This window comes from Rissa tridactyla, chromosome 2 (assembly GCF_028500815.1).
Source record: "Rissa tridactyla isolate bRisTri1 chromosome 2, bRisTri1.patW.cur.20221130, whole genome shotgun sequence".
Lineage (NCBI taxonomy): Eukaryota > Metazoa > Chordata > Aves > Charadriiformes > Laridae > Rissa > Rissa tridactyla.
Window position 1 is genome coordinate 11,611,483 of NC_071467.1, and position 15,302 is coordinate 11,626,784.

General features: G+C 47.4%; 1 long non-coding RNA gene across 1 annotated transcript in view; it reads right to left on the reverse strand.

Moving 5' to 3' along the window:
• Positions 1 to 750: 750 nt before the first annotated feature.
• The window catches only part of LOC128905996 (uncharacterized), a 53,267-nt gene continuing 38,715 nt past the window's right edge, over positions 751 to 15,302 (reverse strand). Inside the window, exons 3-4 of the long non-coding RNA XR_008465040.1 lie at positions 9,341 to 9,709; positions 751 to 1,862 (exon numbers count right to left, since the gene is read on the reverse strand). This is a non-coding gene — a long non-coding RNA (uncharacterized LOC128905996). The remainder of the gene's footprint in view (positions 1,863 to 9,340; positions 9,710 to 15,302) is intronic.

The window sequence follows — 15,302 nt, forward strand, 5'->3', positions numbered from 1 at the left end:
TACTCACTGAGGTCCAATATGCCCAGATCCCGAAATGACAGCTGATTACAGAAGAGCCTGAAAACACGGCTGAGGGGACCCTGACGCTTACCAGACCTTTCATCTGGACACTTTCTCCGGTGGTTGTTTTGGGGCGCCTTTCCCAGCTTCTTTCAAAAGAAGAGCAGCTGCAGCTCCCGCCGGCCCAGGGCCACATTTCATCAGATGCTTTGGCACAGCTCTGCTCAGTGCCACGGAGCCCCAGGCTTTGGGGAGCCCTGGACATGCTCCGGAGCCTGCTCCTCACAGCAAGGCAGGTGGATTGCTTCTAGAAATGCATCTGAAGCACCGGAGCTGCTGCACAGCATGCACCAAGGTGCAAACACCTCCCAGTGCCCAAGCCCCTGCAGACAACCTGCCACAGGTGGGGCACGGCATGGTGTCACCCCAGCTCAACAAGTCCTGCCCCGACCCATCCCTTCTGCCTCTCCTGGATTAAGCAACAGCTTTTCCAATTTGCCATTGTGTCCACTCCAACCACACAACAAAGTCCTCCCAGACCTTACAGAATAACCAAGGATACCCAAACTTTTGGGCTAACTGGACAACCTATCAGAAGCTTAAAAGACACCTGTATGTGCCGACCCACATCTGCTACAAGTCCAACAAGTCACGCAGCAGAGGATGACACCACCTTCTTGCATGCAGCCAGTACACAGCTCTACTCATGAGTCAAGAAAAAAATCAGACCACACTTCAGACACAGTGATTTCCATTTATTCATCCCATAAAGTCACGTGTGGGCCCAGCTGAACACTCCTGGAGTCCTCCATTTGGGGTATAACTGGGGACTCACCACCACAAAGATGCACACGAGAGTCGAGGCTATCAAGCCGGCATAGTGCCATGCTGGCATACCCCGATGGAGCATCTCACCCTGTAGATGTTCAGCGTTGAGCTTTGCAAGCTCCCAGAGGAACAGCAGAGGCAGGAAGACACTACCCAGGCAAACATTTCTCACAGCTTCCGATGACCACCCACAGCTGGTAATTTGCTTTGGTTTTAGGTTTCACATAAAAGTTCCTGCATGAGGAACTGAGCAGGAGGTGCTTATTCACCTCAGATGGGTGAGAGGTTGGGATGTCTCTGCCCAAGTCCAGCTACTTCAAACCCAGCACCTGATTTGAACGACCTCTTGGATAAGCACACATTGCTGAAGAACTCAAACCTACCACAACAGCTGTTGCTGTGCTCATCCCATCAAAATAAACCCTTTCTCAGTGCTGCAGCAAGGTGGGACTCAGCAACATTGCTCTGCCCTGGGGTTCCCTGGGGAATGGCAGGACCCATCCGCTGCCCACACAGGGTGTTTCAAGGCATTTCTCCCCAGTAAAATAGAAAATATGGCATTGAGCAAGAGGATGACTTTTGTCATCAGCTGGTTTTTGAGGTCAGGTTTGCACGCTGCCGTCATTAGGAGTCTTGATATCCAGCGTGAAGGCCCTTGCAAGGATGAAGAACCCAATCGTGCAAATGGCCGTGCCAATGCCATGCGCACACGTGCCACCTGCCCTCCTCTTCGCACCTGTTTTCTGTCCAGACATGCCTATGGGAGAGAGAACTGTTGTTGGAAGCACGCGCCTCACCATGCACGTCACCACGGCTGGTGGGTCCACTGGAGCCAGCCGCAACCAGGAGGTTGAAGGCACAAGTCTACGGCCAAGGAGACTTCGAAACCGCAGCTGGTCTCCTCCAGCATCGTCCACACCATTAACGCCACAGGGCCGGCTTCATGGAAGGCAGACATAGATGCTTCATGGAAGCAAGCAAAATTTTACTGGGGCACGGAAGAGAGACGCTTTTCTATTTTAATTCACCTGGTCCTAAAAAAGAAAAAAAAGAAGGGAAAAAAGAAGAAATGCAGCCCCCCTCTTTCTCCTTTTACATAAATATTGGATCTGAGCGCTTTATGCTCTTAAGAAGTTAAAAATAGGAAATAATATGAAGTCTATGTGCTGCATCTTTTATCAAAGCCTTTTATGAACATCAAAACCAGCTCTTCTGCGCTCTTTTATACTTTCCTGCCGTCACTCACAATTTATAAAGGAGGACTACAGAGATACAAAGGGTAAAGCACTTCCCAGCACTGTCACAGCGAACCAGGGACAAAAAACAACTTTTCCTCAAAGCTCTGAAATCTAAGAGCAATTTTATGATATAATGTCACTTTTAGCACAAGAGATGAATAATAGATATTCAAAATATAATAATACTTTCACAAGTAAACAATGCTTTGCAGTGTCAAAGCTCTTCAGCAGCGCTGTCAAGCCTTTGCAGAGGGATCGACAGTGCAACCGCCGTTAACGCCACCGGGAAGCAAACACTGCGAGAATAAACATGCATTTAACCCAAAAGTAGGGTCTTTCTAGCCAAACTCCATCTGTGTTCTCTAGACACACACATCCAGATGCCCTCTATAAAAAAAGGGGAGGTTTGGAGATTAGCAAAGTGAATCAGAAACTCTTTACGCATAAACCTGGCTTTGACCCTGCCATCTCCCAAAGACCTGCGATAAATACAAACCTCCCCCCATCTGTACACGCGGGCTTACGCTCACCTATAGTGAAGAGATACGAGCATTAATTAACTTCAACATCAAAAAACCCCACCCATATCTGAAAGACGGTAGCTGCTAGAATATGCATTAGTCTTACCCAGCCTGTTTATATACCTGGATATGGAGCAAATCCCCTATGCAACGCACAGCAAACCCGAGAGTGCCATTGAGCTCTTCAGCATCTTTTCCACAGAAGGCAAATTCCATAACTTGTGGTCACCGTTATTTTTTTTCCTGCCTTGCACAGTAAGAGTTAGGAATTCCAAGGGAGGAAGTGATAAACCCATGATAAAAAAAATTCCAGTGAACTTTCAGCATTATCCTAAGCAAAAAAGAATTTCCTCCTTAGTCATCCACAGGCAGGGTAAGCCAGCTCCCCCGCGAATTACAGAAGAGCAGGGAAAAATGCTTATCTGGGAGATTACTTCTCTTCCTAGTAACTCGGTATTTAAGCAGGGCAAAGGTGAAACGAAAACCACCTGATGCTGATGTAAATACAGCCCTGGATAAAGCTGCGCAGGGACCCCAGCAGAAGGAATTGCTCCTTGCAAAAAGCTTAATGAAAACCGAGTGATGGTGCCAGCGGGGAGGGTGACGGCACTTCAGTATCCGCGTGCCACAAGGATGCTCCCAGCCGGTGGGAGGGTACATCCACGCTGTGGAGGTGGCCGAGCCCAAAGGCAGCCAACAGCCCCTGTGGCCCACGGGGAGCCAGGACACTGTGGGGGTCCCTGCATCGCTCAGCGCCCCAGAGAATGCCCCCAGTACTCCCATTTGGCCAGGCAAACTGGGGCGTCAAGCCCCGACTGGAGTTGGGCCTCTCTCACCTGGACGGTGGGCAGGGGTCCACCTTCCTGAGGGACCAGGGCTGGGATGCATCTCTGCCTCACCCTCCAACTTCTCTAAGATAACCTGTATAAAAATATACGAGGTTTTTATTGCAGAGAGTTGGCGCAATGATGGTTTCCTGCAAAAGTGGAGCTGACGAAACCACAGCTTCCCCAAACACTGCCAGGGAAAAACAACGAAGATGGGTGCGAGATTTGCTTCCAGCTCAAGAAACACCCTCAAAATAAAAAAATGGCCCAAAACCATATTTTGTGTTTCTGAACTGGGCTCCACACTTGCAGGACCAGAAGACTGGGCAGACGCCCTCCCTCGGCGGCAGGCTGGCCCCGGGGCAGCCGTTCCTCGCTGGCGGTTTTCATCTGCTGCCTGAAATCAGCAACCAGACCAGCTTGGCGACGATTGAAACCTAATTACAAACTCTTCAGATCATGCCCCATTCACGGCTTTGGGACGGCGCAAATCCTGCCACCTTCACCGAGCGGCCCCTCCACGGGCCCCTCGCAGACGCGGGATGCCAGCCAGCTTCAGAGGCTTTACATTTTCGTGGCATGAGACAAATTTCACTACAAGTTCCTCAATATTAATCCACATAATGCTGCTCAGCAGACGGGAGCCCAGGAAAACAGCACGTCGCCACCTTCGGCTCCGCAGAGCCCCTCAAAGCAATGCGAAGGATAACTCTGGCTTTGGTGGCTTTAGCAATGACACATCTTGTGACAGTTCACTGCTTCTTTCCAACCCGAAGCAGCATGGTAAGTCAGCAGATAGTTAAGTGTTCACTCTGCATAGTAAGTCAGATGCAGGCGTTCATGGAAAAAGCAAAGATCACACATTAGGAAAGGTCTTTATTCTGAAAGTAATGACTATGATGCTTCAGTCAACACAAAGTGCCGAGTGAAGTGATAGGGGACCACTGAACACACACTGGCAGGATTATTTCAGACCTTTAAAAATAGGCAAATATTCATTTATTTACGGAAAAAGAATGAAATATGGCCTTGTATATCCCCAATTATACGCCCCGCAAAGAGGGCACAGAGTTTGGGCCCGAATGGCACGCGCTGCGATGGTGTCAGCAAGCGCCCTGAGAGACACGCTGCAGAAGTGGGGGAAGAAAGAGGGGAAAGGTTTAACACAGCCTAAGGACTGGGATACACAATCAGTTTGCTGCCCTCGAGCCGGCGAGCAAAAGCCAACATTCTCCAAACCCCAGTCCTGGGGTGAGCAGCAGCAGGAGGAGCGCGGGGTCCAGCAGCATCCCTCACCCCGGGCACACTCTCCTCTGAACCCCCCCGGCAGGACGGCGAGAAGAAAGACCGAAGCAAAATTTCAGCGTCAGCAGCTCCAGCACTTGTCCTGAGCGGAGGCAGAAGCGAATCCCAATATTTTAAAGGTGGCAAATAGACACTGGGCAGCCAAGATAAGAAGCTTTAACAGCACCGACTCGCATTTGCTGCCCCCGACCCTTGCAAATCCAGCCTGCTGAGGTGGTAAGGTTGGTTGCCCACAAACGGGAAGCTGAAACTAGTCTCAGCCCCAATTCCAGAGAACTGGGAGTAATTTTAGCAGCTGGAAACCATCAAGCAAGAGACATCATCTGTAGATTAAATCCTCGCCCTTTGCCAGGCTTCGATACATTTGCCTCACAAAACCGTAAAGAAAGTAAGACTCCCTAAAAAAAGCTTCATTGTCAAATTTATTTTATAGCTTTGAGGTTTTGTTTGGTTTTTTTTTCCCTTGAACCAATACATACTTGCAATTCCTTTATTTGCTGCCAGCTGGGGAGAGATTTGAAAACTCCTGCGAACCTGCAATTTCAGTGCTTGCCTGTGCTGGGCACTAAAAAATTCCTCTGGGGTGAGAGTGAGAGGGGTTAGTCATGAGGAGAACATCCCTGCAATGTGCCAGGGCCGCTTTTCACTCTCATCCGACCGTCGTTAATACCGACTTAGCCCATCTGCAATTTTTATAATCGGTTACGTGCTTTTGAAACACACCCAAATACACTACCCTCACAAGCAGCCAAACCAAAGCTTTCTGTATTTTATTTTTTGAATTGGTAACAGGCATCTGTCCATAGATCTACCCCCTGAAGGACATTTTGACCTGCACCCGAACTGAAAGGCTTTGCCTTCTTAAAGCATTTTAAATGCTGATGGAGTTCATCATTCCACTAGCACCCAGGGATGTACCTGGCAGCCCCCGGCCCCGATGCTCGCGCTGACGCGCGGAAGAACCCTTAAACTACACTCTCCTTGAAGCCACCCCACCTCTGCGCAGGATGAGACCGGCTCTGAACAAAACCCAAGGTGATTTTTCCTCCCTGTAAAAGACAGCTGTAAATTTGCAACCAAAACATTGTTCTTGCCAAGCTCTAATTCTCAGGCCACCCACAGGTACTGGCAGGTTCTCAAGTGCCTACAAGACATTGTGCGAGTTCCCAGGACAGCTGGGACACCAAGGGGCAATGCAGAATGCAGGATTTGGGGTACGTCTACCACAGCTTTCTCCTTGCTCGGTGTCCCATGCAACGCAGAGGGCAAGCACTGCTGGGGCTCCTCTAGGTTACCCAGGTAATGGGCAGGTTTTGTTCGGCCTCCAAACAGGCATCTCCAGAAGCATCAAAGCAACCGCACCACTAGAGCCGATCAACTGCTACCCCATTTTCTGGGGTGACCTCGAGCACTGCTTGTACTCCAGAACAGCAGCCAACGCCTCTTCTCGTACTCAAGACCCATGAAGAAACCTGTGTACAAGCGGTGATTATACTTCTTTCGGCTCTCTAAACAAAAGAGGAAACCCAAGGAACTCCCTCATATCAAATTACAGAGGTGCTCTTCCAAAAAGCTTGAGCAGCAAAGGCTGGGAGGAGACCAATAAACACATTTTTCACATATGCTCTAACTCCTCTAGAGGTGTCCAGGGCTCTAATTAAGTTCATCTTTGCCTGCAAGGAGGAAAGCCCAAGCTCCTAGTTACATACAAAAGATAAAGCTCATTCCGACGCAATGCACTGCTGACAAAGGACCTTTTCACATCTTACAGGAACAAGTGGAGATCTGGTTTGCAACATCTTTATCAAACAGCTGGCCACAAAAAAAAAAAAGAAAAAAAGGGGAAAGGACTTTAGATATCAATGGTGTTTGCTTTAATTGTAGATAAAAAGGTCGTACTGCCAGTGATCCTTCTTTCCTTCATGCCTTAGAAGTTGTTAGGAACTAGTTTATAACAGAGGAGGAATTTCAGTGATGGGAAAGCCGTGTTCTGTATTCCTGAGAGAGAAAAATGGGCTGAACAACTTTCCTGATGAACCCACCCAGTGGGGCTCACCCACCCGTGAAAGTTAATTCAGGTTCAGGAAGGAAACCTCTTATCTCCAAATGAAGGGCCGAGACCCAAGCCAAAAACACAGCCAAGTCCAGCACTTTCAGTAGTGCCTTAATTCGGTGCACAGGAGCAGGGGCTGCTCTACGGTGGGACCCACCGGTCTGCTCACCCGGGGACAGATCCTGCACAGTTCGGCCGTGCCTCCCCTCTGGCTCCACCAGCAGAAGACCCAGGAGGGCCGGGAGGACAACTGGGATCCCGGGATGCCCAAGCCACCGGAAACCCCAGCCAGGGGCATCACTGCAGGTGCAAACCGGCATTTTGCAGCAGATCTAAACAAGAGCAGAGTTTGGCTTGGTGAACCCAGGTGAATCTCAGCAACGTTTACTGGGGTTCAGTAAGTTGTTTTTCTGTGCTGTAGCACAAAAAGCTAGGGGAAAAGAGAAAGCCTAAATACCACCATACATAATGCTATCACCTTTCACACATAGAATCATAGAATCTTCATGGTTGGAAAGGGCCTTTGAGATCATCGAGTCCGACCATACACACACAAAAAACCCCCACAATCTCTGCCACTACAGCATGCCCTGAAGTACCAAATCTATGGACCCAGGCAAACAAATAAATGTATTTGGTGACTTCATCAAATCATCTAGGTTGAAAGGGACCTTTCAGACCATCGAGTCCAACCACCAACCTAGCACTGCCAAGTCCACAACTAAATCCTGGCCCTAAGCACTACATCTACCTGTCTTTTAAGCACCTCCAGGAATGATGATTCCACCACTTCCCTGGGCAGCCTTTTCCAATGTTTGATAACGCCTTCAGTGAAGAATTTTTTTCCTAATATCCGGTCTAAACCTCCCCTGGCGCAACCTGAGGCAATTTGCTCTTGTCCTATTGCTTGTTACTTCACCAGAGGTGCAGATGGGAGTGACTGGAGGAGTCAGCTGCAGAATACAGATTTTCTAATTGCCTTTCTGCTCTCTCTTGGCCATCAGAGAATGTCTTCGGACTTACAGAAGAGGCACTGCATCATGCAGAAGAAATATAGTAATTTTTCAGTGTATTTTCTACATCACTTGACCCGGACTGCAACATGCTGAGTGAGCAAAGCAGGAGCACAGTTCAGCAGGGAGAAGTAGAACACTGAACGTCCCGGTCCCAGGGGACACCTCTGCAGCAGAGCACAAAGCTCACACAAGCAACACCGGAGGTCTCCATCCTCCCCAGGGAGTGGGATCTTCCAGATGCTCCTGGGCTGAGCCTCCAGGCAGTCCTCCTTCTGGAAGAAGGTCCCATCTTGGCATGCAACCGTGCTGCACGGGGGTTGACACCAACCAACCATCCCCACCAACCTGCCACGACACTGCTGTTCACCACCAAATCCCCGCGGTTAATTCTAGCCTTTGTTAGAGGCACAGCAAGCGCTTGCCCTTCCTGCTACTTAAAAGCGAAGAACCTTTTTATCCTCAATCTTTGTCTACCATCTCCACTTGGCCTACGGGTCGCAGTCACATTCAAGAGCGAGGCGACCAATTTTGCTTCCCCCCCCGCCCCGCACACCCTCCACCCCCCCTGTTTCCTTCCTTTAATCAGATGCGAAATCGCGCTTACGAAGCAAGAAGATGAAACTTGTAATGCCTCACGAACGCTGATGGGAATGCAGAATAAGTGTAGAGCAAAGCATTTTCAGTCCTTTCCCTTCAGCACCTCCTCTTTGCATACTGAAAATAAATGAGCCAAGCTAGACTCAAAGAGCTAACTTTTTCTCTGCCCTTTGGAAGGAGCGATCTGTTTGCCCGCACACATGAGCAGATTCAACCCAAACAAGCACAACTGCCAAAAAGGATGATTTTTGCAGCAAACTGATACCCACAGAGACCAACACAACAATTCCACTCTGGTATTAAAGGGGAAAAAAAAATACATCTTGTCACCTTCACAAAAACATCTAACTCATTGTAATTGACTATAAAAATGCAGATTTGGTGCTATAACTCAAATGCTATTGGGCTATCCATGCCTATACTGAATAGGAATAGTTTTAATTCTAAAATTTAAAGCCATCTCCTTTTTTATGGGATAAATCATTCTCAAAATCAGGTTCTTCAGCAGGAACACTGTTAAATTAAGAAGAGGAAAAATGGAATCAATACTTGTGTGGTCTTCTTTGACACCAGATGACAAAGCCTGATAAGCAGATCCACACACGGCTGGTGCCGGCCGCGGGTTACAAACACAGCGGGAAGCTGCCCGAGGGTCTGGGCTGATCCAGGAGGAGGAATAAGAAGCGGCAGATACAAGCACCTCCATCCTCCTGCTCAGATGTGAAGTTCAGGTTGGGCATCAAAACCTTCAGAAGCAGCTGACCCCACCACTCCACACAAACCTACCTATCAAATTGGGTCTGCATCCCAGCAAGGAAAAGTCACCTTGAGAGCACGGCATCAAGGACTTTGGAAGGTCTTACTTTTAGCAGAAGCTAGTACTGAAGCAGAATTATTTAATTCCTAAAGATGAAGACAGTAAACTGGCTAGTAAATGAGGAAACCATCTACGTACCTGATGGCCGTGAGCGCTGCTGCACTGGAAAAGCTCTGGGAGAGGACAAAAATATCCTTCTGCTGGGTAAAGCAATGGGTCCATCTTTAGAGAACAGAAGGGGAGGTATTCCAGTAAGTGACCAGTTTGCTATAATCCTCAGGCCAGACAGGCTTCCTTCCCAAATGACATGGGGTGACCCAGGAAAAAACAGTGTAAAAAGATGGTAGGAATTTCCAGATGTTTTTATCTGCAGCTGACATTCTCCAGAGGGTTTTAGGGGTCCATATATTCCATGATCCTAAATATCCTTGGGAGCTACCGGAAGACTCATGCTGCCAGGCTCCTCCAAATGTTACTCCAGACCGGTGGGAAGCGTGAGGCTGGGACCTTCAGAGAGAAGAAAGGGACAGGCTGTTACACGATAGCTCTCACCGTGTTGGATGAGGCTTATTCCTACGCAAACTCATACCTTTTGATTTGTTTTTGCACAGCAGGAAGTTTTTAGGGTTCCCCTCCCCTTTTTTTTTTTTTCCAATTTGAGTGATTTATTTAAATGAATTTCACACTAAGCATAGGCACACCATGGGGCCACCACCTCCAGATGCCTCAGAGGTGACATGAGCAGAGGAGGACTACAAGCCAGGAACTGAAAAAAGTTCTCACCTAACTAACAGATCCTTCCAAAACCCTCTTTTTTTTCTTTTGTGTCAGAGGAAAAGAGACCATTTTCCTCCCCTCTCTTCTTTTCCCATCCCTGCGAAACCTAATGAGGTGTCTTCTCCACCAGCGAAGAGAAGGACAGAAAAGGCTGTAAGGAGGATGGTCAGCAGGACCACCTGCCTTCCTGATTTCAGTAGAACGCATCCATCCATGGCTTGCAGCATCGCAGCATCAGGAGTCTACACCAGGGCCCAGCCCAATCCATCAGCGAGATCCCACTCCCAAAATCTCAGAAACACGCAGCTCTTGAGTACAACAGCCCTCTTTGACCTCCTACCAGGCAGAGCCACGCTTCCCACCTCTATGTTCAAAGAAAATAAACACATCCCAGCAAAGTGGCTCAAAATACCCAAGGAATTAGTCATAAAGATTCTAGTATTTGATGTATACAAAGCCATCACAATCTGGGGGGGGGTGGGTTTGGTTGTTTTCTTTTTTTTCTTTTTTTTTTTATCTGGTTTTACTAATTGTGCTGGGAATAGATTTGCCGGGATTTTTGTTTGTTGTTTTAAGATATGAAAACTGTCGCGCAAACACAGGCGATTGCCAGGTCCGGAAACAATGCCTAGCAAGCACTGAAAGGAAACTCAAATAACTCGTTGCCCGACATTGCTTTCTAGTTCATCTGTAATAAAAACAGGAGAGAGCAGCTGAGAGCCAAAAGGGTTGGTTTGTTTTGGTTTTTTTCCCCACTTTGTTTCAGCTGTAGCCGCACAGGAAGGAGATATCATTGTGTAATGTAACCAAGCACAGGAGTAACGAAAGTGCAAGCAAATAGATGAAATAGCACAGGGTTAAATAAAAGGTGTGATAATCATTTGTTTCGCTAATTGTGTCAATAAAGTCCTATCTACCCTCAAACAGCGGAAACGTCATCAGATATTTCAAAAAAATAAAATCAAGTGAATAATTAAATGTACAAAAAACAATCATTTTTTTTTCCCCCAGATGCTCTCTTTAAAGGGTTGATTAGGAGAATCACGTGTTTGTTTTAAATAAAATCCCACTGACTTTGATCACGTTTAAATCACCTCGAGAACGAAACCTGCTTTGAATCAAAGCTTCTTCCTCCCTAGGGAAAACAACCAAAATTGCCTCCTCTGCAGTAAAGACGCAGCCTTCCCGCAACCCAGGCTACCCAGCCCGGGATGCGATGTCACCAAGGGGGCTGGGCGACACCGTAACCCACTGAAATCTGGCGTCTTTGGGTTGTTAACTACAAAACCCAGCACCGAAGTCAGCACGAGGCAAGCGGCAGGCTTGCAGATGGAGCTGCAGCTGAAGTCTGCTAATTCATGGAAAAATAACCTGAATTGCCTTGCCCTTGCTTCTAGTTTTTTTACCAGTCATGGGGAGAGTTAGGAAATTAAATATTCCCTTACACCACCACTTCCCGCGTTAAATGAACTGAGGCTGGAGAAAGTCTGACCCAAACCCCTGAGCTGATGAAAAGGTTTTGGAAAAGGACTCAAATCCCCCCAGAATAACTCCCATCCCACCAATTACACAGCGAACCTCAGCCACTTTGATGACTATACGACACTCAAAATGCCTGTAAAACCTATTTCTCTACTGCAAGAGCACCTGCCTAAAATCCTTGAGCTAACGGTTTTCTCTATAAACCAATTACCTTTAAAATATGAGCATGCAAACACACATGAATCTCTGTCGCCAGAGAAATGAGACTTCTCCGCAGACCCAGCCCCTCGTCGTGCTGTGCCCGGAGCAGCAGCAGAGCTTTTTGTCCCAGCTCCATCACGGATGTGTCAATATGTACTTTGCCCACTTCTCCTGGGAGACAAGCCCAACTGTCCAATGAGTAAAAGCATCATTCTCTTGTTTTCTTCCTTTTACTTCTCCCCCCTGCCACATACACCACCACTAACATCACTCCCATCATCTGCCTTCAAGACCAGCTGGGTGGCAGCAGGACCTGGGGGCTCTGGCAGAGCTCAGAGACCGGAATCCCGCACACGCTGTACTTTTACATAAACATATGGGTTTTCCTAGTCAGGTTGTAAGGATTGGGACAACTGATAAACCAATGCCAGGTGATTAATGCTCGTTTTAAGCATCTTCCTTCACAGTATGGAGGATCCTCAGTACCTTCCATCTCTGCATGTAAGGAGAAGATACTGTCTCAGTGCTTCCCAGTTTGGGATGCAGGTGAAGTTCAAACTCTTGTGCCCAGGAGAGATTCCTGAGAAGTCAACTTTCTAGTTCCTTGGACTCTGCCCTTAAAATGCACCGGCTCGTTAAGGCTAAGCACTCTGCCTGCTCCAAAGGTCCGACTTCCAGCTCCAGCTCACTGCACTCCAAGCTCTCAGCAGCCTTCTGCTTCCACTCCAAATTGGAGGATGTTCCTTGCAGACTGCCTGTGAGTATTGCCTAACACCAACAGTTTAGATCTTGCCCTAAATAACTTATTGAAGGTCATGCAGTAGGTTGGCAGCAAAGCCCTGTAGAACATCCAGATTTTGCAAGTCGTGAGCCGTCCCTTGAAAAACACGTCCATCCTCCCAATCCCTTGAAAAACACATTCATCCTCCCCATCCGTCGATGAGGAATAACTCCATTACTCATACACGACAAGGGTTCAATAGCCCATAGGAAGAAATACGACATACCGAGCACGTGTCCAGCTCCCAGCAAACAAGGTGTCATCCTCAACGTGGAGAGCAGCCCTCTGAGCCCAGGGCTGCTCTCCAAGAGCACCAAGAACACGTCAACACGAGCTGAAGGAAAACAGCAGCAAGCAAAGCGTGCCCTGCTACGGAGAGCCCCCGCATGATTAATAGCCACACGAAAAAAGTTAGAGAGACTTGTTGCTAATTAGTTAAGAAATACAAGGGGAAAGAGAGAGGAATAAGGAGTTCCACCTGTTACATTTTGACCTGTAAAGAGTCCCAAGTGCAATGGCTCATTTTAAAAAACAAAGGCTGTTTTCTGTGCCTGCACTTTTTGTTGTAAGGAAAGGGCTGTTTTTCCACTTCAGCATGTTCATTACAACTCAGCCATGTGAGTTAAGTGCAGTGAGGGACCTGTTAAACCTCACGATCCGCTGCAGTAAGCTCCAGCAGTGACTTTATTATGGGCAAGAATGCAACCGGGGGCGTTTGCCTCTGCTGCTCCATCCACCAGGCACCGCCGACACCAAACTGCCTTCCCAAACACAGGGTGAACATCCCGAAACGGTGTCGTTACATTCCCATGCAGAAGAACATTTCCAGAAGAACATTTGCAGGTGCGGAGACTGCTTTTCAAAGTTAATGCTACCCAGCAGAGGAAGGGGAAAAAAAATAAGAAAAAAAATCCCAACTTTTCTATTTTGCTATAAATTCCCCAGCTCATTTTAAGTGAATGGTTGCAGGTGTATTCGCTGAAAGGCAGCAGTTTGCTACGGTGGGTACCCCAGCCATCACGGGGAAATGGTTTTCTCCTGGTTTAGTCAGCCAAAGCAAGCTCGGCACCAGCACCGGTGGAAAGACGAGGGCAGATCAAGCCCCATCCAGCTGGTGAATCAGCTCAAGCCATCTCCGAAACCTCTCCAGGCCTGTTACCACCTTGTTCTTAAGCAATTTTAAAAGAGCTACAGAATGAACCTGGCATAGCAGTGAAAGTGGCAATATCAGGGGTTTTCAGATCAACAGGACTTCTATTTTGTATCAGTGAGGAAGCATGAACTTGCTTACTTTATGGAGTCATGGAAGGACACTGGTAACAGTCTCTTCTATCATGTGCCTACCATATTTACTTCTTTGTAACAGAAAAGTCAACAAAACACTAAAACCAAAACACTTCAAATATTCTTTCTTCCCCCCCCCCCGCCCCCCCTCAAAAAATATAAAGGCTGCTGCTCCTTTTCCTCCTCGCTCAGCAACACTGAATTCTTGGAGTAACCTGACTGTGGCTTTTGAGGGCTCCACAAGCCTGGCCAACAGCCACGACCTGGGCAGTCTCCAGAGCAAGGGCTTTTGCTCCTAGAACAGAAAACACAGCTATGGCTGGCACATGGTTAATGAGGGGAGGGCGCTTCACAGATGCTCCACCAGCCTGTGACCAGGTGAAGACACATGCACACCCAATTAGCAGTGCAAATCAGGAAACCATTAGAGTCAGCCTGTTAACCCACAACAGTCGTAAGCTTTCCTCGTAAGCTTTCCTCTCCAAACATCGGTCTGGGATGGCTTCTGTCATACAACCCTCTGTCCATGTTACGGAGTATTTTAGGGAAAAAAGGTGGAGGCAAGAACCATTCATCGTGTTCCACCCTACCATTTTTCATCCTAAAAGTCAACTCCTTCCAGAGAACTCCAACCAAAAGATGTTTGAAGGACAAGGACAAGCACAGAAGGATTTCCCGGTAGATTGGGAACTCCAGCCCAAAGGCAAGTCGCTTGGTAACACAAAGTGCAACAGAAAAATTCTTCCAAAACTACTGATTCTTGTAACTGTTCCAGAAGAAAGTGCACTTTTGAAAATGTAAGCCTAGATATTCCATGGAAGGCATCATCACACAAATTCTTCTCCCTCACATTCAACCAGGACTCTTTACCCACACTCACTATGGATCTGCCAACCTGCTGGAACCATCACCCAAGAGACGAAGGAACTGTATGTACAGCCCAAGTTCAAAATGCAGGTCATGACTACGCTATTTTGTCTTCACAAAATGATTCCAAATGAAGATCACAAGCAGGGACACCAGTATTTAAAACACTGCTGAGATGCCTTCCATTGAACCCTGTTCTTTTAACCCGGAAGGGTTTTGAAGACAAGAAGCAACATTTTACACAAATGCCCCATAATCTTACATTCTAAGCACCTAATGTCACCTTGGACCATTTTCAAAGTAAAATTTAATAAAATTCTGCTCCATCTGCACCAGCTGACACAGTTATACTAAAAGAAAAAACTTTAAAATGTTCCCTAATGGGGAGCGCGGGGAGACACTCTCCTAATAAATGGAAGACTTGCACAGAAAAGACTGAAGGAACAAATTTTAAGGTAAATATTAATTAGCCTTTTCATAATGTTCAAGACAGGAATGTTCCCTGACCTGGCAGATGGCAGCACCAAGAAAAAGCATTTTATTTCACACTATTGAAGTCACCCCTATTATGGAAAAGAGCATTTGACATATCCTTCTCTTCGCAAAAAATGCCTTACAATGAATTAAAGAGTGTCACTCTCAAGAGATGCTGAGTTCCCTCACATGGAAAAATTGAAAGGCCACAAAAAGCCCATGCCTATTAAGAAT